The following is a 22,338-nucleotide window of genomic DNA, read 5'->3' as shown; positions in this document are numbered from 1 at the left end:
AACTGAATCACTCTATCAACAAAATACAGTCACCAGAACACAGAGCAGAACCCAAATCTTTGTAACAGTAATCAGAAGCAACTGATACTTCAACCATCAAGTTCATAAGGTATACACTACTTGGCTATGTCGAAACAACGTGTATATGCCCTTTTACCAAAGGGAACCAACGTACAGATCTGAAAATAATTACTTATACCTTCACTGCAATTTTCTACTTCAGACATACCCAGATCATCATATATAAAGGATAAAACATGCATCAGTATTCAGATATGAACTATTCATGATCATACCATATAATGATAATGCATTTTAGTCTTCATGATCCCGGTCCATCAACCTTCATTCGCCACATAGGTGCATCCTTAGCAAAGCATCACAAACCCATAACTTGCATACTAGATCTCACACTTCATCAGCTATTCAATACTTGCACACCTGACCTAATGATCTTCTCCTCCTTTTATAGTTTTAGGCTTTTCTCAATACCATGGACCAAAACCACTTAGGACCAATACCTTAGACCAAATGCCTAGGGTCAATGCCTCAGACTAAATACCTTGGACCAATACCATGGATCAAAATACCATGGACCAAATACCTCGAACCAAAACTTAGTTTTCCAAGATATACGCGCCTTTCCTTCTGTGAAAGTGTGTGTGTACGTTATACGCTCCTTTTGGTCTATTAACCCACGTGTATATGCTCCTTTGTCAAGATGAACCTGCGTATACCTCTCTTTGATCATTAATTCTTTGCTATTGACCTGCTACACTATGATCTGACATCTGAGTGAGTTGCCATCAAGGACAACACCTGTATCATAATGCCAACAAATTCTCTATTGGGTAGGCCAGTTTCGGCACCCAGATTGTAATGTGATATTGCTTAATAAGAAAACCCTCAGATAGCTGCATCGGTGTTCCCCCATTGGGTTTTCCCGGGGACGTTGGTCCAAAAATAATGGTGTCATGTGGTGTGTTTTTTCTTGTTTCTTTTAGTTTCTGATCTGTAATATGTTGAGCATGCGCTGGTGTTTATTTTTAGTATTTACTTTGTAAATAACTTGTTAAACAAAAATAACAAGTAGGTACGAATAAATCAGAAAAAGTGCATGAAGGGTTTCTAAACTAAGTAAATTTAGAAACTTCAACACTAATATTGTTTGGAGTCTAAACACCCTCTTGTAAAAAAGGTCTAATACCTCAGAATGTCTTGCTAAAAGTGCATCATGTGTCTCCCTAAGTGTGAGATCAAGGATAGAACATGTTATATTTCTGTAGTTGATCAGACCATCCCCAAGCCTGCATCTATGAACTTGAGCCTTGACCATATTCCATATTTAGGAAGCCTCTCTACTGATGCATTGTGTCCCACCCAACTGTCTTAGGCGAGCCTCTCACGTCCTACTACTCATAATGAGAGCACAAAGGGAAAACAACTTAATCCTTTGTGATTGTAAGCAATATGGAAGAGAGATAGGTATGTGAGTCCCTATGGGTATAATCAAGAGATACTCATCTAATTCCTCATCGATCCTGGGTAAGCTACACCTAATGGCACACCTGACATCCTTATCAGGAGGTCTTCCAAGAGGCAACACTCCATAATCCCACTATGTAGCATCATACACTATTACAAAAGGGACATGCATCTTCATGCTCCTCTACATACCACTACTCATTTTTTCATATACCTATACACCACTAGGTGCCACGGTCCGAGACTGAGTTAGTATGTATCAACCTACATCCTATCTATAACACCATCTCCACTATCATCACCACAACCTTTGATGTGTGGACCTCCTCTCCTAATCCTCCTTGAGAGATATGAGAGGCAAATATCCCTTATATGCCAGTGGCAGTGTCACTATTGTGTTGCTCCTCGGTGACCCTTGTGCCCCATATATCCATGGGAAATCACCATCTCGATACAAGTCCCTATTTGGTGGCTTATCAATGCCACCTGCTTCGACAAGCTCTTGTTTCAGTATGTTGATCATCTTGTGACCCCATGCATGACCAACATGTCAGGGCAACTCACAGAGTCTGCCTGCTCCCTTGTTAATCCAACCTGACACTAGTGTTATCCGGACTCTGATGGGGATATGAAAGTATGGGCGCGCTTAGTCACCATATCCACCACTTTGCTAATACCATCACTGACCAAATCCATGATGTGATGAGAAATCCCACCTATATCCCAATAATATTTTGGCCCTTGAGATCCTCTAGTAACCCACAACCCTTGCTTAACTATGCTCCTAGCCATGGATATATCTAGACATGTAGCTCGCTCCATTGGGTACCAACTCAATACCTCTCGTCACCCAAACTTGTGAGAGGGATCGAATGTAATAATACTTGTACATGTAACAACTCCACCATATGAATGTTGTGCTTTGCGCAACTCATGTTGCCTTGTATCACTAGATCGATCAACACATAAGGTATGTCTAGGTAACTTTACTTCTCTCTCCCTCCAATGTGAAGAGGTAACCTAATCATGTTGCAGGCCATGTCTACGTATGCCTGAAGAGGGCTGCTCTAACACTCCAATATATACTCTTATCGTTGCATCATTAGGGATTTCAATTTTTTCCCAACGCAAGTCAACTTGGCCACTAACTTGGCACAAACTGCTCCCATGTCCTCCAGTTCATCATTCTCTTGTAACAAGGTTTCCTAGACTGTCTTGACCTGTTTCTTCATTACTAGAAGGTTGGCCTTAAGATGTTGAATTTTCACCCGACACCTCATCAATGGATGGCTTTACGGGTACATGTTGTACTCCCTACACCAATGTCTCAACTTGAGCCATTAATGGGTTCTCCAATAGTGGTGACTCGTGAGTCACACTAGGTAGATCTAAGTGCTCCTCACAACCATTGGTATTATCTTGCTCATGCTCAACCTCCTCCTCAGGCTCGTTGTCAAGAAACACCTCTATGTAGTGGCTCTCTCCCTTGGTGTACATGTGACTCGGGGCCCACGTCTCCTGACAAGTGAAGTAAATTTTCTTCCTGTAGAGGTCCCTCATGGTCTCATCATCTACACCATGTTCACTCCTTTTGAGGAGGTATAGTGTCCTTCTTGTCGAATCTCTCTACAAGCCCCTGCGTAAACTCTGTGTATGACATGATGCTTACTTGAACCAAAGTGATCAAACCATGATACCACTAATCATGTGCATCTCCATCCAAATGTAAGGTGGCATACTTAATAACATCCACCTCTCTCATGGGGTTTTGTTGGAGGCATGTTTCTAGTCTTTGCACACACTCTCTGGCATAAATCCTAGTTGAGCCATCAAAGTTGAGTAGGGTTATTTTCCCCACTATCTTCTATATGTCTTGATTCAACTGACTTCCCCTATATTGTGTAAATGGCTTCACCCCCATGGCATGTGCACCTCTAGGGACTCTATCATAAGGACGACGATGGATCTGGTTTATCATCTTACTACTACTCAACTAGGCCAACGTTTATATTAGCTTATCATTATTATTGAGGATCTTATCCATGATTCCTTGCATACTCCTCTTTCTTGAGTCATTGGAATGTCTATAGTTCCACCAGTTACTATGCATTCATTCCCAACTCTTCCATGACTTTGCTAGTTGATGAGCCTCTGTATTGCAACAAGAATGTTGCAACTCCCAAGGCTACCAACTTTAATTATCGACCTGAGGTTCATACAAAATTAAGAGGTATCAACACTATATGTGCATTGGACAATATGTCCTTCCTTCACTGTCATGATGTAATGGAGTGAATGTAATAAAATAAGATTCTAAACTAATTGCAGAAAATGAAATGCTCGAAATGGAATCCTTAACCTATTGCAAGAAATAAAATACAAGGAAAGAAACCTATTCTAATTGCATAAAGTAAATCTCATGAAGTAAGTGTCAATCATTACATTTCAGAGAGTTTAGGTCCATTAATAGAGTTCATTGGATGTGGCAATCGAGAAAATCATCATTATATTATCCAATTCATAAATTTGTCCATTAACCAAAATCGTTGAAATGTTTTGCATGGGTAAAGAGGCAGGTCCTAAGTGGTCTTTAGTATTCCCTAGTCATTTATTTAGAGTCTAGGGGTCTTGATTCAACCCTAAGGGACAATAAAGCTTCTTGAGCAAATCTGGGCAAGTATATACATGTTGGAAGAGTACTGCATGAAACAACAAGTTTACTACAAGAAACTATAATTCACCGAATGACCAAGCATATCAAATCCAAATTGGATGGGACAAATTTTATTATTGACTAAGATGTCTTAGGTCTCCATTCCAAGTGGAATCACTGAAAAAAACCTTTGTTAGCTCATGCTAAAAAATAACAAAAAATTACTAGTCTAAAATCTAGAAATTCGAGAACTAGTGAGCTAGTAAATCTATCAAATGCCTACCTAATCAAGTGCAAATGCAATAGGGTAATTTTTGTTATTAACTAGAATGTTTTTGTGATATAATGGAAGTGGAATCAACTCAACTGAAGCTCGTTAGAATGCTATAAAAAATAGCATAAATTTATTGTTATTTGCCACAAGGGACTTCCATAAATCTAGATTTGGGAATAAACAAACTAATCCAAGTAGCTCAATGATTACTATGGCCTTCCAATCTATTCCAACGATGAAATTATGCTTGTGATCCCGCAAAAGAACTTACTTCAACCATTTAACCCAATCCTACAACAAGAGATCATTAATACTAAATGCAGAAATAGGAAAAAACAAGAACAAGAGATGCATGCGAATAAGAAGTGAAAGGAAGAAAAGTAAATGATAGAAAAGGGCTCTGAGACTCCTGGGATGGCCAAGCCCAAGGAAACTCAGATTCCTATGAAGGAGACCAAGATTTAGACGTTGAACATGGCACCAATCTTCATCATTTCCATTAATACAATTACATCCCTGCAAGAAATGACAATGGCACTGTAAAAATAAGAGTTCTCTCCATAAGAAGACTAATAAAAATCTACCCCTCGAGGCAAATTCGACTTGGTACTTATAAAAAATGATTAGGAATCATTCCCCATGAAAGGAGGAAGATTTTCCCACTAAAATCCCTTGATCAGTGGATTTCGTTCCCAATACTAGGAATCTACATTAAATGGCAGGGAACACATTCCTAGATTTTCTCAATCATTGGAGCTCCAGAATCTAGCAATTATTTCAAAATATCTTCTTGATTTATTATTTAATATTTATCCTCCTTTAGTAAGGAGCAAGTCCCTAAATTATCTCCTCCTCCAAATCTTCATAATCTGCCCAATATTCTCACAATATTTCACAAAAATAAATAATATTAGGCACAAGTATGCAATTATCCATAAACCTTATGTTAGCCTCCTATTGCAACAGGGTTTCATTTTTCATGATTGACATTTTTACATGCCAAATATGTCATACTTTGCAGGCTCCAGTGTTCCATATTTCCACAGGATGCCATGAAGTGTGCTAGTTGAAAGGCACTGTTGTATTCCTATTTTGATGAGTTGTTCCAGTTTTGAAGAGTTTTCATTTAAGGGAGGTCCAAACAGTCTAATCTTGGTCTCTCTAGGTTTCAATTTCCTGTTTTAGAATATAGAGAATGCATCTGACCAAACAGTTTAATCTTGGCAGATCTGTAGATAGGTAGAGAATCAAAGGGACCCAACTGCTTAATCTGGGCCCTCGCAGAAATAAGTATAGATTTAGATAGGAAACATTCAAAAAGAAAAAATTGTAAAGCTGGGTCTGCAAGTCTAAGTGCACCCAAATCAAAAGAAGAAAAAATGTTAGGTGAGTAGGCTGGGTAGGTAGCTGTGAGGTTGCAGAATGATGATTTATGATCAATTTTGTGTTACAAAGTGTTTTATCTCTTCAGATCACAGTGCAGACAGTTTTTCATCTGGAGGAGCTCGAGCTAGACATAACTAACTTCCCCTTCTTCTCATTTCCCAAGTCACTTACTAATTTCCCAAAGAGGTCAAGATCTGCTTGATTCCTCTTAGTTCATCATTTTCCATATCATTTGCCTTAGTGGAGATCTGCTTCGCTCAAGGATTTCATTTCTTTACAAGTTCTTTTTCCCAAAATTAGCCTAAGGTCTCTTACCTTAGCGCCTGCTTATCATCACCATATTAACCACTAACTCTACTATATAACTCCCTGTCAGTTTTCCCCCTTCCCCTACTAAAAGAATGTATATAAAACTCCCCTATGTAAATATCCCCTCCCTGGCAATATAGCCATATTTTCTAAGTCAGGGAAAGAACAGTCCATCTGGGGCTGCCATTAGCCCATCCGTGTCTTGGAATTGGTCTAACACCTGGTTAGACTAACAGCCATTCCCCTAATTCTCGATTTGTGCGTGTCATCCTTGCGCAGGGGCCATGCTACTCTTCTCTGTATCGTTCCAATTTTATCGGATGCTACTAATAGCCATTCCCCTAATTCTACAATGCCCCTGTTGCCACCCTCCCCCTAAAGTTGGGCTTGTAAATATTCAAATCCCGCCCACACAAACCTCCAAAAAAAAGAGAAAAACCATATTTTCCCCTTTTCCCAAAGTTTCACCCCTGAAAATATTAATCCACGCGCATTAACCCACATAACCCACAAACTCCGCCATTCCCTAAGTTTTAAACCCACCGCCGCGCCATATTAAAATTGGAATATTCCCTGAATATTCCCGCCCCTTATCCCTCCGTTGCCTCGTCCCAGCCGCCAACCGTTAGATCGCCCGCCCCACAGATCTACGGTGGGCGGGCCTTCCTGTCCCCCGACGCGCCCGAAGGTTAGCGTCCGGGAGATGGGCGGTATTGCCGCCGTACTCCCGCCACGCGTCACCTCCTGGGCTATGGCGGAGCCCCCTCTGACAAAACCACTCATGCCTAAAGGTGGTGCGCCACAAAACCAGAAACTGCCTCCTGCCCAGTGACGTCACCCGCTTGCGTCACCCCCCTGCCCAGTCACCATGACACGTCATCTGCCTGCCGCCTCCTGCCACTGTACCGCCGAGTCACCCTGCCGTACTGCCACGTCACCTCTGTACGTGATGACGTCATCATGCTGACGTCATCCCGCCACGTCATCGCTGACGTCATCTGTCGTACGAGGTCCCACCTGCTGACGTCATCATCAGTTTTTGGCGCGAAGGGCGAAAATCGCACTCTGGAGCCCCGGAATCAGTTTCTGAGGCAGTTTTTGATGCGCGATTTGCGTCTAGCTGGATAAAATAGGCCAAAGTGGGGAATATTTAGGGAATCTTTTCATTACGCAGCCCCTAGCAAGCCCGAAAGGCGCCAAATGACCCGTTTTTCTTCGCGAAGCATTCAGGAAGGAGCCGAAGACAGTTTTAAGGAAGACAGAGCCGAACAGCGGCCATTAAATGCTGATTTAACGCATAGCACATCAGAACAACATCCCAATTTATTGTCAAAGAGTATCAGAGGAAGAACAAGAGCCAAAGAGTATCAGCCGAAGATTTTTTAGGGGCTCGAAGCACCTGTACATTGATGAGCCCCCCAGAAATTCAAATCAAGAGGCGTAAGCCCATCCTTGCCCTCAAATCACAGTTAAAGCTTTAAATGCAGACAGACAGCAAAGAAGCAGAAACCCATACACATTTATTTCAGAAAACACTGCACCAAGCCACCGAGGACAAGCACATTCACTTCATTTGATATGGCAGTCCTCAGCGCAGCCAAAGATATTTTTATGTATTTATTGCAGATAGGATTAGGTCAAATTAATTATTCTTTAGGACCTGATTAGGTCAAGTTGTAATAAAAGCAGTTGTAGAGAGTTTTTCCCTATATATATCGCTCTCTACATTGTTTCAAGTTGGTCAATTGAGAATTTCCACTAGAGACTCACATTGTATACCTGAGTTTTTTCTATAACCAAAGATTGCTGAAAGCTTGGAGAGCAAACTGCCTGTTGTTAATGAATGTTTTGAAGAAATGAAGATGGAATTCTTGTGCTGCAGCCTGAAACAATAAGTGCATCTTACCTCTGTTTTATTGTTTACCACTATCTAAATAGCAGAAAGAAAGAATAGCTTAGAATTTGTTTAAATACACTCTATGCTCAATTTCTGCTATTTCCTTATGTTTTCCTCTGAATGAATTGGTTATGAATATGAATTCCTCCTGGCTCATATTTACCCCTATTCACCTGTGTTTGCCAATTATCTAGGGATTCTTAAATGCCCCTAGGTAGAGCTCTGTTACCTACATCTGTTAAGCTGATTGAGAGATTCTTAACTGCCTCTCGTTACTTAGCATTCTTTCCATCATTTAAACCTGAAACATTGTTTCATGCGCAACTATCTTGCTCCATTTTCCCTTATTGTGACCAAGGAAATGCACCAGCAGTCCTCCTCCTCGACTCCACGCCCAATGGTTTGAAACACTCAGACTGTGCTATGCCTCTCTATCTGAAACATCAATTTTCCCACCAAAACAGAACAAAAAACCCCTGAACTCAATAGCTAGCCTAAGATCATTTTCAACAAAGCTAAATCCCAAAGAGAGAGCCCTCTCTGATTGCAGGTGGGCTAGAACCTGCAATCCAAAGTTGGTTTGTGGTTACCTCGGCCGTATCCCTTACTCCAACCTGGGGACAACCTGAGTGATAACACCTTCCTAATGAACTTTATCTAATGCAAAAAGAGAGGTTTAATGTGTTGAAGGATGGTCAAATGGGCCTTAATTTATGTCTAATTTAGCGGCCCATCACTAGCTTCCCCACAACTGACCAAGATCATACTATGATACCACTGTAATGGTCCCACACAAAATTTCAAGGAAATGTTTTCAAAAATTTTAAACCTTCTTTTATGCCTTTATACAAACATTTGGCATGCAAAATCTAGAAATCAACTTCAACAATTAGTTCAAAAAATTCATCAAGCATAACTCAAGAAAATAACTCTGATCAAAGTGTGAGCCAAAATATTATTTTTATTAAGGTTGATGTTTAGTGTTTACAAAGGCAAAATGGAGAGTAACACCTGGAATTCACCACAACTGATAAGGAGAAACAATTCCATTAACTTTGGTCTAGAAATTACAATTAGTTTAACCTCATGGACAACCAATTCAACCTTCATAAACAAGAGAAACAACTTTAGGAATACTACAGTTGAGATGTGCTTAAGTGATGACATTGTTCTGCCCCACATAGACAAAATTCAGCTTAACTATGAATGAGATAAGCCCTGCTTTAGGAAGTGAGAATTCAGCCCCTTTCAATTGACATGAGACCTTGCATGTGGGAAAACAAACTCGTTGTCCCTCCTAGAATACCAATCTCAAATTTGGTTCTTTGTTGGAAATGTGTTCCTCTCTTAAGGATGAATTGATTCCCTTCTAAGTGTATGCAACTGATGCAGCAAAACAACATCTTTAGATAATTCGCGTAGCGTGTGGGTTATGGGCCCACAACATTTGGTTTTTTTATTTATCACAACCAGAATTTAAATAATTAAAACCCCCGTTTAGCAAACCATCCAACCTCGATCTCTTTCGTGGAATCCAAACAAATTAAAATCCAGTTCAAACCTTATCGCGTTCGAATTTTATGCTAACCAACACTCATCTTCTGGAGCGATATCCGTTGAATCTCGTCCATTCATAATGAACAACTATGATCGATATGGAATTCAACTGGATTAAATCACAGTCTATAAAATATCACGTCCAAAAACTGGATTAAACTATGTGCATCTTCCGACGTGATCACCGTCAGATCTGACCCGTCTAATCGAACGGCTATCGCGTCACCCGCTCGCCAACTAGCTTGGATGATCTCCACTGTCGATCAATTCCGCTTGATCCAATGGCTCTCGCATAATATCGCGTGGATTCTTGCATGATGCATAACAAGTCGAGAGCGCGCGAGAAAAGTGGTTTTCTCGTGCTACGTGTTGACCGCTAAGGCTGATTGCGTGAATTTTCGAAAAACCGTTTATGACCTTTTGGGCACGCGAGATACCGTTTACCACTTTCCAAATACAACCCACATGCTTAATTCATAACTTTAAGAAACATGGTTTAATAGAGTTTTAGCTTAATCTCAGAATAAAGCCTTAACGCTAATTGACAACGATTAACAATAAAACATATAAACGGAAATTAATACCTGATTAGGGTCTAGAACGTCAAAACAAGTTTTGAACACAAACTCCTTTCATTCATAACAATATTTACATATACATTAAGAACATCTCATGCTCTAATCTATTCTCTCCACTACTTAGCTCTCTCTAACACTCTTCTAATACTCTATAACGCTCTCTAACAGTGTTTTTCACTCTCCTCGCAGGCTTACATTTATAGATTAATTACATAATTATGGATTATACTAAATCCATGATTTTCCCCATAATTTACTCAACTAATTCCTATTCGAGGATCTCGTTATCCTTAATATCTATACAAGATCTACACATATCAATTATCCCTGATATTCTCACATAGTTGAGAATATTTCACAACTGAAGACCTCACACATATATTTCTCACTCAATCTATACAAGATTCCTAAAAATAATTAAAAACATCACCCCCCTAGATCAACCAAATGAACAATAATATTCTGAGTAGGATGCTCCTGCATCAGCAACCTCCTTAATTTTTTTATTAGACTCAACTCCAAATGATGAAAGAAATTGACCCTCTCTAGGCTCCCAAGTTCTGAAAATGCCTCAAAAAAATTACGCCTATTAATTAATTGGAAACCCAACTTTATCATACCTAAGATCGATTGATTTTTGGTGTATAAATCATGGGAAATAACCCTGATACTTGGGTCGAGCGAATGTCACTGTGAAATCCAACTCAACCTTGGTGGTTTCTCTGGATAATGCGGCCTCGAGAAGAAGATGCGACCTTTAGAAATTTATCCCCCTTGTTGATATCAATTTGGCCACTGAAAATGAATGGAAATTCAACCCTCAATAAATAATTTGTGGGCAATATAATTCAAACTCCCAAGTCATGAGAATGATAAAAGTCGGCCCTTGAGAAATAATTGGAATTTTGCTTCTTATAAACAACCAAAGTTTCGAATAATGTCTGCCAACAAATCTAGTTAGATCTTCAAAATAAACTTCTGAAAAAATAATCCAACTAGGCTGGCAATAATGTCCACCAAAGAATGAGATAAACTAGCTAGGGTGGCAAGACGTCCATTGAAACTAGTGTGAGGATTTCACTCGAAACCCTCAATCTAAAACTCACTTGAGTTTCTCTTCAATAACATTGAGAAACGTTCCAATAAAGTAGAATGGTTAGCCAATGAGTCCACCCTAATTTTATAACATTTCATGAAATCTTCTCCAAGCTTCTAGATTCCCTTTTCAATATTATTTTATTGGTGGGGACCACTTTCCACTAAGTGACTTTTGTCGCCTTTTTTTAATAAAATAATATTTTCCGCCATTTTATAATAAAATAATATTTTCCCTTTTTTTATTAATTAATCTTTTACATAATATCATCAAAATTGGGAAAACTCCTTAGTAATTTCCACCCTCACAAAATTGGGGACATTACAAAAATTGAGATTCCTTGAAATTATTTTCTCTCTATTTTCTTTCTATTGTATCTTATCCTTATTTTCTATAAATTGTTATTTTCTTTTTGATAACTCATTTATTAGTCCTTGTCAAGATTAATATACATTTATATCCAAACTTATTTAACAGAGACTATGTTACATTAAACACATTTTAGTATAATGATTGATTGATTGCAATATTTAAAACTATAATATGTATAGTTTTTTTAATCTTAACTTTATAATATAAATTCATGAAATATATGCCTGTTTTTCCCTCTCTCAATTTCTAGCAACTTGAATTTTGTTACATTAAATGTAATGGATATTAAGTATTTCCTCAATATCCAAAAATTCACATTTTTTATTATGTTACAATCAAATGTAATGGATATTAATGGTCACCTCAATATCTAAATAATTCGGACATGGATATCTTTAATTTTTAGAAAGTTACACTATCAGGAGAAAGAATTTCATAGCTTGTTGAGTTTAAAAAGTTCGTTAGAATATAAGTTTTATCTCGTATCACGTAAAGAAAATATCAAACTCCATCTCATAAACATGATGTTTGTCATAAATACTGAGAGGGGGGGGTGAATCAGTATTTCGTGATGAATCAACTTTTACCCTAGATTTTACTCTTCTTTACAAATCATTCACTACATCAGTGATTAATTAGCAAAATACACATAAACACGCACATATCATGAGGTGCTATATAAGAGCTTCAATACATGAGCATTATCAATCATGAGCCATGAGCAACAACACAACAAGTAAACATCAACAAAAGCATGGGAATAACATCAAGCACAAAAAGACCCCGTATATTAGGTGGAAAACCCAAATGGGAAAAACCACCAACGTTGTTGTCTTTGTCTTCTTCTTATTAATATTAAAAATATTCTTTTATATCATACACTAGCCACCACCGGTGTGAAGGCCCCTACCTACTCAAGACCACTACCTCCAATAGTTTTTCTAGCCACCATTGGAAGAAAGCCACCATTCCCTAAGAAATTTCTCTGGCCACTACCGAAAGGAAGCCACCACTCCCTTAGCAAGTTCTTTAGCCACCACTGGAGGGAAGCCACCACTCCCTAAGGAAGTTCTCCAACCACTACCGAAAGGAAGCCACCATTCCCTTACTAAGTTCTTCGACCACCATTGGAAGGAAGCCACCACTCCCTTGCTATAGGTTCCAACATTCAGACTCTTGTGGACCTCGTTTCATAATTTTCACATTGAATCCACCCGCAAAAAAATCAAACACCATAGGCCACATTTCACAATTTTCAAACTAGACCCACTTAATCTTCTATGCTCAACAACCAAAAACTCAACTAACTTAGAATCTTTGCAACTCAACATTCAATATTTTCTCAACAAACAATTATGCTTCTACCATAGCCACATATAACAATAATCAATTCTTTTCTTATCATCACTATAACAATAACATCCAATCTAAATATTCATCTCAACAACACCAATTATCAAGCCCTAACTTTTCCCAATATGTCAACACTATCAAATACTTTGTGATAAAATCACCGCAACAAGACAATTTGGTCACTATATTTTCAAACCCTAACGTATATCAAAATCCAATATTGATATAACTCATATACTCAACATACAACTATCATTAATCCAACAGAATCAACAATTAACAATTCATTAATCCTCTCTCGGTTCTTCAAACACCTCATTCACTATCAAAAGCTAGCAACACACTCTCAATATTCTGGAAAGACTCTGCCCAAGAGACAAGCCGATAACAAATTCTCTCATACAATATAAACATCTCTCGCTTCCTACAAACACTAGCAATAATCTCACTTATGCAATCAACAAGATGCCAAACCTAACAACATACTCACGATCAAAACCTGACTCATAAAGAAAACTCAACCAAAAAAAATCACAACAGAATCTCAACAATATATCAAATAGTAATCTAACTCATAAACACGGGCACATGCAACCTCTCACTATTCAACCAACTATACATCATTGGCATCAAGACAATGCATTGTCATCCTAGTAAAATCTCACTCAATGAGCAATCCTAACATAGAAAACCCCCAACATACAAACTATGTCACTTAACTACTAGCATCAGTAACCCTGTAAACACATTGTTAATATAAGATATATATCAACTACAATGCAAAGGACTTCACACGTTCTCAAGTTCCCTCAATGTACAAAAATACTCAAATAAACATGGTCATCGACTTGCCTCTTGTAAAGTGCACTAGCCATTAACTTTGTTATATCTCTGCATCAAGTTATATGTGTATTTGTTCCAACCATGCAACATGCATGCTTTGTGACCTAATCACACCAGACACTCATGATCGACTAGATCGATTACCCACAATTCAATCCATCTCCAATTGCATTAACTTTGACCCTGTATTCGCACTGTATGTAATTTCCAAGCTTAACAACTCATTAATACGCTTGGCCAAATACCCAATCAGACCTCAACGTTACCTGGTACATGATTCTCATCATTCTGAGGTCATATCGATCTTCCTGAGTCTCTCTATCTAGCACAATGAACCAATCCATGTTACACACCAGCTATAGGCGAGCATAGTGATTTTAACAATAACCAACAGCAAACATGAAGGAACTAGATCGGGCTTTGTTAATTGCGCTTCAAAGTCAAATCTGCCTAAGTCTCTCTATCCATCACTATGAACTAATCCATGTCACACATCAGATATAGATACTCACAGTGATTATACCAGTGACAAATGCAAAGGAGCCAGATCTAACTTTATCAATTGCACTTCACAATCTTCGCATCAGTTCCATTATAGACATAGCCTTTGATATGTCAGACATTCCCCTTTTTTTGTCAATCTATAGGAGCATTCATTTTTTTCAGTCATTCCAACAACCACCACATCATGGCCACATTTCACTCTGACCTCACACATAGGTCATTCAACCTAACTTCAACACAATAGCACTGAGCATGGTATAACTCTGATCTCATAGCAAAGGGTATCAAAATAAATTTACAGTGAAACTGCTTTCACTACATTCTCAACATTCAAAACCAATCAAAGAACTGGTATATATCAAGCATTAGGACACTCCATAACTTTTTTGATGAGAAAATCAAAGTAAATGTGTTCCATTCTTCTTAATATAATCAAGGTGTTACTTATGTTCACACTCTAGTGGCTGACCAGATCAAGGTGATTACTTAGATAAGATCATCCAACAATTAGATCATCACTCCACTAAGACTATAGAGAAACTTGATCTATTTACTAAAGAAGATTACTCCATTTTCATCAAATTTTTAATAATCAAACATACAACCTTACCTCAAATTATTCGAAAAACACATCAGATCTTCGCGACCTCCACTATGCTCTATTGGTCCAAAACAATAGAGAAATACAAAACTATGATCATTGATTAAAAAATTATCTCAAACAATCCAAGTCACATGCTTAAATAAACTTAGGAATACATCCACAACCTCACACACTCACATTAATACATTGATGGTTTCAATCACATACTCAGATCAAACATTAACATTACTCAAATCACCACATGTGCTATAATAAATAAGAACAAGGAAAACCAATTTAAATCTATGTCGGTGCTAAAACAAAAGAAAAAATCACTCCTATAAAAATTCACACACAAATGGTAGATCACACTATGTATTTATATCTTTGGAGAATTGACAAAATCATTTTAGTCCAATGGTGACCATGGGAAAAAACCAATTGTAATATTTGATGGTATTCCAAGTCGACCTCATAATGCATTCAATTTACATTGACGACCAAACCAATCTTCACGGACTAGACCACACCATTACAAATTAATTAATCTATTTACACACTCGTCTTGAAGGACTAGCGTGACCAAATCAACACATAACCATTAATTGCATTCCATTACATTTATGGATCAACTTGACAGGAACATTATAAACAAATTCAAATAATTAATGACCAAGGTTGTCTTGAATCACTTGAACAAATGTATTTTTGATCAACACATTAAGGCATTCCACTACAAACCAAATCAGACCATAATTTAATGTATTTCATTTGCAACATAACATCGTGCCAACCACCAAGACATCAAGTTGACAACAATGCCAACATGCCAACCTGCCATAATGCCAACAATATCCTTACCATGTTTGAATTTTCATTGATTTGTGTAAATCTTTGTTTACATGTGACTTTTGCATTGATAAGATTGTCGTGGAGATGGTGCATTTATGGTAGCTTTTAGAATTTTTTAGGTAAATTTAGAAATTATGAATTGTATAGTTTTAATGCAAAATATAAATTTCACCTCTCAATAAGAAGTTCCCATATTTTAACCCTATGAATTTTTTTCCTTAGGGTTGTTAAGAAATATAAACAAAAAAACAATCGCAGTAAACTATATTTCAATTCTTAACCACCCCAACACACTAGGAAATTTGAAAGAAAAGATACTAGTGTGTTACAATAAGTTTCAACCCTGTAAGGAAATTTTATCATGCATATAACGTATTTGAAAACACGTGTGGTAGTTATAAAAACATAAGTAGATTTGCCCTTATATTATTTTATTATAAAGTTAAATCACTTAACGTATTCACCTATAATCATGTCAAAGACAAGATATACAATGCTAGAAATTACAAGCCATGGGGAATATAGGTGGAAGAAAATCAAATATGCAATTTACACGATTATTGGGTAGCTTTAAGCTTCATTAATATGCATAAAATGATGTTCATGTACATAAAATATCCTATCACAAGGTTGGTATAATCCTCTAACTCTCCAAAACCGTAGCTAGGGAAATCGAGAAAGCTCTAGTTTATGCCATGGAGATCTAACAAGCATGCACCATACAAGCATGCTCTCCAAGGTAAGGTGATTCCTTCTTTTCTTCTTCTCTTTGTAAAGAACAACCTAGGGTTTCATCTCAAAACCTTAATCTCCAAATCTCCATGATATGAAACACTAACCTTGATCTTCAAGATGCTCCAACAAGCTCAAGAAGCCATAGTGCCTCGAAGAGAGAGAAAGATTAAGCACATAAGAAGATATGATAGAGAGAGAAGTGGTGAGCTCATGTGATCACATCTCTACATGAGAATTAATGAGTGTTCATTTCCAACATATTCTTCACGAGAGTACACCCTAGTATCTCAGAAGAGAAATCCCCCAACAAATACATCATATTTCCCTTTCATAACTTCTCATAGGGTTGCCTCATGAAGCCTAGCATCTCACTCTAAGAATACAAGTACAAAGAGAAGAATACAATGATAATGATTGTGAAATGGAACTCATTATTTTATGTATATGAGAGGTTGGGAAGGTCAATAATACATATGTGGCCTATGTCTTTACAGCTATCCCATAAGAATACATGTAGGATCACAAATGTGTAGCCCCACACTCCAATAATACACATTTTAAGCTCCAAGGTGATGTCATCGAAAAGAAAGAATCCTAATGAAAGGGAATTCCATGAGGTGTGTCAAATGCTTCACTTGCAAACTTACAAAGAGTACAACAAACCTCCTAAGCAATGTGGTCCAATGGATCCACTCCCCATGCATAAACATTGCCCATGTAGGCATCCAAGCTACCTTGTGTTATTTAGGGCCCAATGCCCTCCCGTCGAATGCAAAACACTCCTCCTCTTGAAGAGGGTGTTATACAAGAAAGAAACCATCTCTATGTGCCCACCATGTAGTATGTCACCAAAGTTGTTAGAAGATCTTCAACACCCTATGGAAGAATATCATGTAAGCACCCAACCAAGGCCAAGCAAACATTGAGTAAGCCCTCTCCAATTTGAAAATCCATCATAGACCATCTCCTTTTTGTAAATCCATCACTTACCATTTAAGGTCCAATCACACACACCATGTAATTTGACTGTCATGAAGCACCCCCAACACACAGTGTAAACACTTACAGAGTAACCGCACAAGCTAACAATGCACCCTACACCATGAGCAAGGATCCTCCTAAAAACTTAGTTGTATCTAAGATTTATCAACACTCTAAAATCTCCTCCTTGAAATCATTTAGTTCATCATACACTCATTGGACCCTCTAAAGAAGGTATCGAAATTGTGTGGGTCATGCAATGCACAAGAGAAGAGAGCATGATGCAAGGTGCCACAACAAGCCCACTCCACCACCCTGAGATGACAAGTACAATCAAATACAACTCAAAATAAATATGAACTTGATTAAGAGAATGATAATTAGAAATGCATTATGACATACACGAAATGTGTTTATGATGGGGTTGAGAAGCTTTCCTAAGGATAATGAAGACTCTTTACCCAATACGAACATGATTCATATTGTAGCTTGATAGCTCTCTTTACTTGTAACTAATTTATCTAGGTCTACCAACTACTTAATTTACCTTTTTAAAGCTTTACAAATGCATGGATTATAAGTCCTAAATATTTTAATGTTTTGAGTTATGATAATTTTATGACTAAATTTGTGGCATTTTAATTGTAAAATTGTTGTAATGACTTTTCTTCTCTATACATATTTTGATTCTGTTATATTAAGTTTATTTATTATTAAAAAATCAACTTAAATGTCAACTATTACCCAGGTGAAGTCAATAAATCATATTCAATATGAGATTATCAAGAAATCATATTAAGTACGAGATTAAATCACAACCAAGTCTTTATATCTATATCTCATGCATGGATTTAAGTATGTGTCTACTTGAAAGCATATGACTTTGGAAGGATAGCCTCAGTGATGATATAAAAGGGGATATTAACTTTCTCAAAAGTGTAAATAGGGGTAGAAACCACTCTTTTTCACTGGGGTATGTGGTAAAATTGCATTTGATTTGCCAACTATAGCAACATAGTACCTCTTTTATATGGTTATTATTAATAATTGATAATTCAATAAACACACTGCCTTCTAAATTGCATTATCCCAAAGGACAAGTTTTTAGTTTTTTTAAGATGTTTCAAGATGAACTTCCATGAAAAGGTTAGATGCACTTGTAATACTTGAATAAAAGGATTCTACACACCATTTCCTTTTTGTTTTTCATGTAACTAATGATCAATAAAAACAAGTTTTACCTATTGGTGGGCCTTTTAATTACCTTTCCATTTGCTTAGAAAGACAACCAAAATACTCTTCATTTAATTGTCAACGTAAGGTTCGTAGGGAACTTGTGAACTACCACGTGCACCATATATGCTAGTACAACTATGTACGTATATGAAGTTGTAGTAACTACCATCATAGTTCATTATAGAAAGATGATTTTACAAGTCAACATGTAATCTAATCACATATTTAATCCAATCCACACTTGCAAGAATGTAAAATCACACTATCTAATAAATGTTGCAGGAAAATAAATCTCACTTGCAGGAAAGTAAATCACTCTTGCAGGAAAATAAATCTCACTTTCAGGAAAGTAAATCACTCTTGCAGGAAAGTAAATACACCAACATCTAAAGGTAACTTGCTCAAGTATGAAAATGATCTTGGTTGTTGTAACTAATATGCAGTTGCACATGTAATGAAATGAATTCAATCACAAACCATTAATTCACACTCGCTTGTAAAGAAAATGTAACCATAAACCAAATCCTTGATAAACTAACCAATTTCAATTGTTAAGGAAAACATAATTGTTATGATTATGGAAATAGAGTACTTTTTAATACTATAGTAGAGTTGTAGCAACGAGAGTTGCGACAACAACCCTAACTCACATTATCTTGTAAATCCTTTGTGAAAGTAAATAATGAGTAAATGAAGATAACATTAAAACTTGAGTTGGAACAATAAACCTACAGTTCCAAGATGTGGCAATGTAATTTTTCATAGTTGCAGCAATTAGTAATTTGGAGTTGGAACAATACAAAAAATTAAGTACATGTACAAATAGACAAAAATGGAAATTACAACTATATCTATGTGTTGGAATACAAATAGTACTTGGCTGAGAAGGGGGCATTACCTCCTTAGATGAGGCATTGGTTAGAAAAAGAACATAATGTGAATTCTTAGCACACCATTATTCAAACTAAAGCAAAAAAGGGATTTAAAATGCAAGAAATTTGGAAAGTATAATAACTTATTATTCTCTCTCAATTCTCGATTTCTCCTTGGTTACCAGTTACTTAGCTCAAGGAGAGCAAAGGGCTTTTGTAGAAGACGTTTTCTATCTAAATAAATTAAAAGGTGGATAAAAAACCATGAGAGTCAAGTTGTTCATCTTGTTACATTAATTTTCTCATGAAATGGAAAAAAATGGGCATCAACTAACTCAATTCAGTTGTGTGACACATGGTGGTTGAGTCATCTTATTTTCTTGATAATCCAATTATTCATGTTGTCTTCCTATGTGAGAAACTATTTGTTGACTTCATGATTGGTCCAAAACTGACAACTAGATGGTTGGCTATTACATTGACACCATAGGTGTAGAGTTGTATCATCGTAGCTAGAGTTATAGCAACAAGAAAAACATGAAGTTGCAGTAGCACAACACTAGTAGGGAAACACGAGTCATAGCAACATGAATCACAACAATATATTTGCAGTAACGATGAGAACGATCTAGAGTTGCAACTCTTTGTAATTACATCTTGAAGTTGCAGTAGTAGTGAAGATTTTTAACAATTATGGTTACATCTTAGAGTTGTAGTTGAACGCTGCTTGAGCAAAGAGAGTTGCAAATACTATTGAGATGCCTGGGTTGAGTAGTACATATGTAGTCAGGTATCATGTATACCACTGTTAGTGTAGAAAGGCAACAATCTCCCAAAAACGCATAATAATAAGCATTAAAATGACATATAGAAGGATATTTCTACCTTTACAAAAAATGTATCAATATGTTTGGAAAGGGAAATAAAAAAGAATGGAAAGTGGGGAAATGGTGGAAAAAAAGGTATTAGATGGGTGCTAATAATATGCCTATTTGGGCACCTATCATCTCTCCTCGACTGAATTTGTTGCATGTCCTCATGAAACTAGCAATCAATCTGAAACTGAGAAGGTGAGGGTCCCATGGAGGTTACTAAGGCCATAATCAACATGTCTTGCCTCATCTACATGAAAATATTTTCCTCTTGCCTAGATTTCTCTCTAGCAAGCCAATTCTGACCTTTTGGTCAACTTATAATTCTTCATGTATTCTCTGGTTGGAAGCTAGATCATTGGATAATGAAAGTTCAACCCAATCCAATTGTTTCCACAACTCTCCATGAATTTAATATATTTATGCACTCTTTCCAATGCCATTATCATATTGAAGGGACTGAAGGGGTCTTTTGTTTGGATATCTTCCCCAGCTTGCTTCTACCTTTCCACAAATCCTTCCACGACTGGTTTCTCCATTATCTCAATTTATGCCTTATAATGTGTGATGGCTACTTGTCTATTCTTAGATATGAATTATGCATGTTGGGGAGAGCAAGTCCATTATTGATGAACGTTAAGGAATTGAAAGGGCATGTGGTACTCTCCCCTAACCCAAAGATTACTGAAAAAAAAAATATTTTGTGCAACTTTATGGGTTGATGCCCAAGCAACATGGTTACTGAGGTAGAACACAATTCTCTCAACTGTGCATCCCCTACAAAATGATTGGGGTTCCAAATGGAATCATGGAATAACATAACATTGAGAAATACTTGGTAATAAACTTTTAATTGTTTCTTATGTAGGTACCAGAGAGACATTAGCATATATAAATAGAATTCAAAAGTATTCATACAAGTGAGACATTTAACATGTAACACATGAAGATACCAGATATAAGTGAAAACCTATAAAGGGAGAAAATCATCAATTTTTGGCTGAAGTGATGTGAAGGCAAGCTCCTACTCCCTCATTACATCAATTTTTTTGTAGGCTCCAACCTACAAGAGGTTGCAACTTCAAATTCTTCTGCAAGCTTCAACTTGCAAGGAAGCTCCAACTCCCACATATTTTTTGCAAGCTACAACCCACAGGAGGCTCTTGCCTCAACATGCTTCAACTTGTTATTTTTTAAGCTACAACTTGAAGGGATCCTACAATCCCCTAATCAAATTACAAATCAAATTTGTTGGTTACATTGTAGTGTCCCTTCTTGGTGAGATAACTTTGATGACACTTAGAGAGGGTGATTTTGATATAATGATATAATATTATGCATGACAGACTTATGTACACGCTTATATGCTATAGAATTGGTTTGGGTGACCTAGTTGTTGTGTTTTGTTATAGTGGCTACAACCACCCTCCAAAATTTTTCCTTACTCTGTTTTGGAGCCTCCCTGCCAACCTTACACAACAATTTGTCTTGCTTCGTCAAGTACTCAAGCTTCAGTGTTTTCCTTGCATAAAGGAAGTCCGTCGATCACAGTCGATCCATTTCCCTCACAGGTTGCTTACCCGGACATGGTCCAGCTGCAGGATGAGCAACTTCCCCTTGAAAATTGTGCATTCCTGGAGGTCAACCAACCTTCCATCTAGGAATTACGTAATCCTCTTTGACAGCCTGTTGGGCTCCACGATTGTGCAATCCTGCCAGCTAGCCTCCTAGCAGGATTTGCGTAATTTTTCCCAGTAGTAGGTTATTCAGCCTAGGATTTGAACAAATCTAGGCAGAAGTCAGCTGCTTTGCCCAGAAATTGCACAATCCCCTTGGGTTGTCAGCCTAGATCTAAGCCAGGAATGCACATTTTTCCCGAGCAGTTGAGCATTCGCATGCA

At 37.3% G+C, this 22,338-nt stretch overlaps 1 non-coding gene across 1 annotated transcript; it reads right to left on the bottom strand.

Annotated features, from left to right (window-relative positions):
• Positions 1–6,340: 6,340 nt before the first annotated feature.
• LOC149242064 (U6 spliceosomal RNA) lies at positions 6,341–6,441 on the bottom strand. Its single transcript, XR_016246798.1, has one exon. It is a non-coding gene; the product is annotated as a U6 spliceosomal RNA (small nuclear RNA).
• Between the last annotated feature and the right edge of the window lie 15,897 nt (positions 6,442–22,338).

The sequence above is a fragment of the Pinus tabuliformis genome, chromosome 8 (assembly GCF_031772625.1).
Source record: "Pinus tabuliformis cultivar Carrire ecotype Pingquan chromosome 8, CPIR1, whole genome shotgun sequence".
NCBI classification, from domain to species: domain Eukaryota; kingdom Viridiplantae; phylum Streptophyta; class Pinopsida; order Pinales; family Pinaceae; genus Pinus; species Pinus tabuliformis.
The sequence above is the reverse complement of the archived record's forward strand: the minus strand, read 5'-3'. Positions and strand labels throughout refer to the sequence as shown.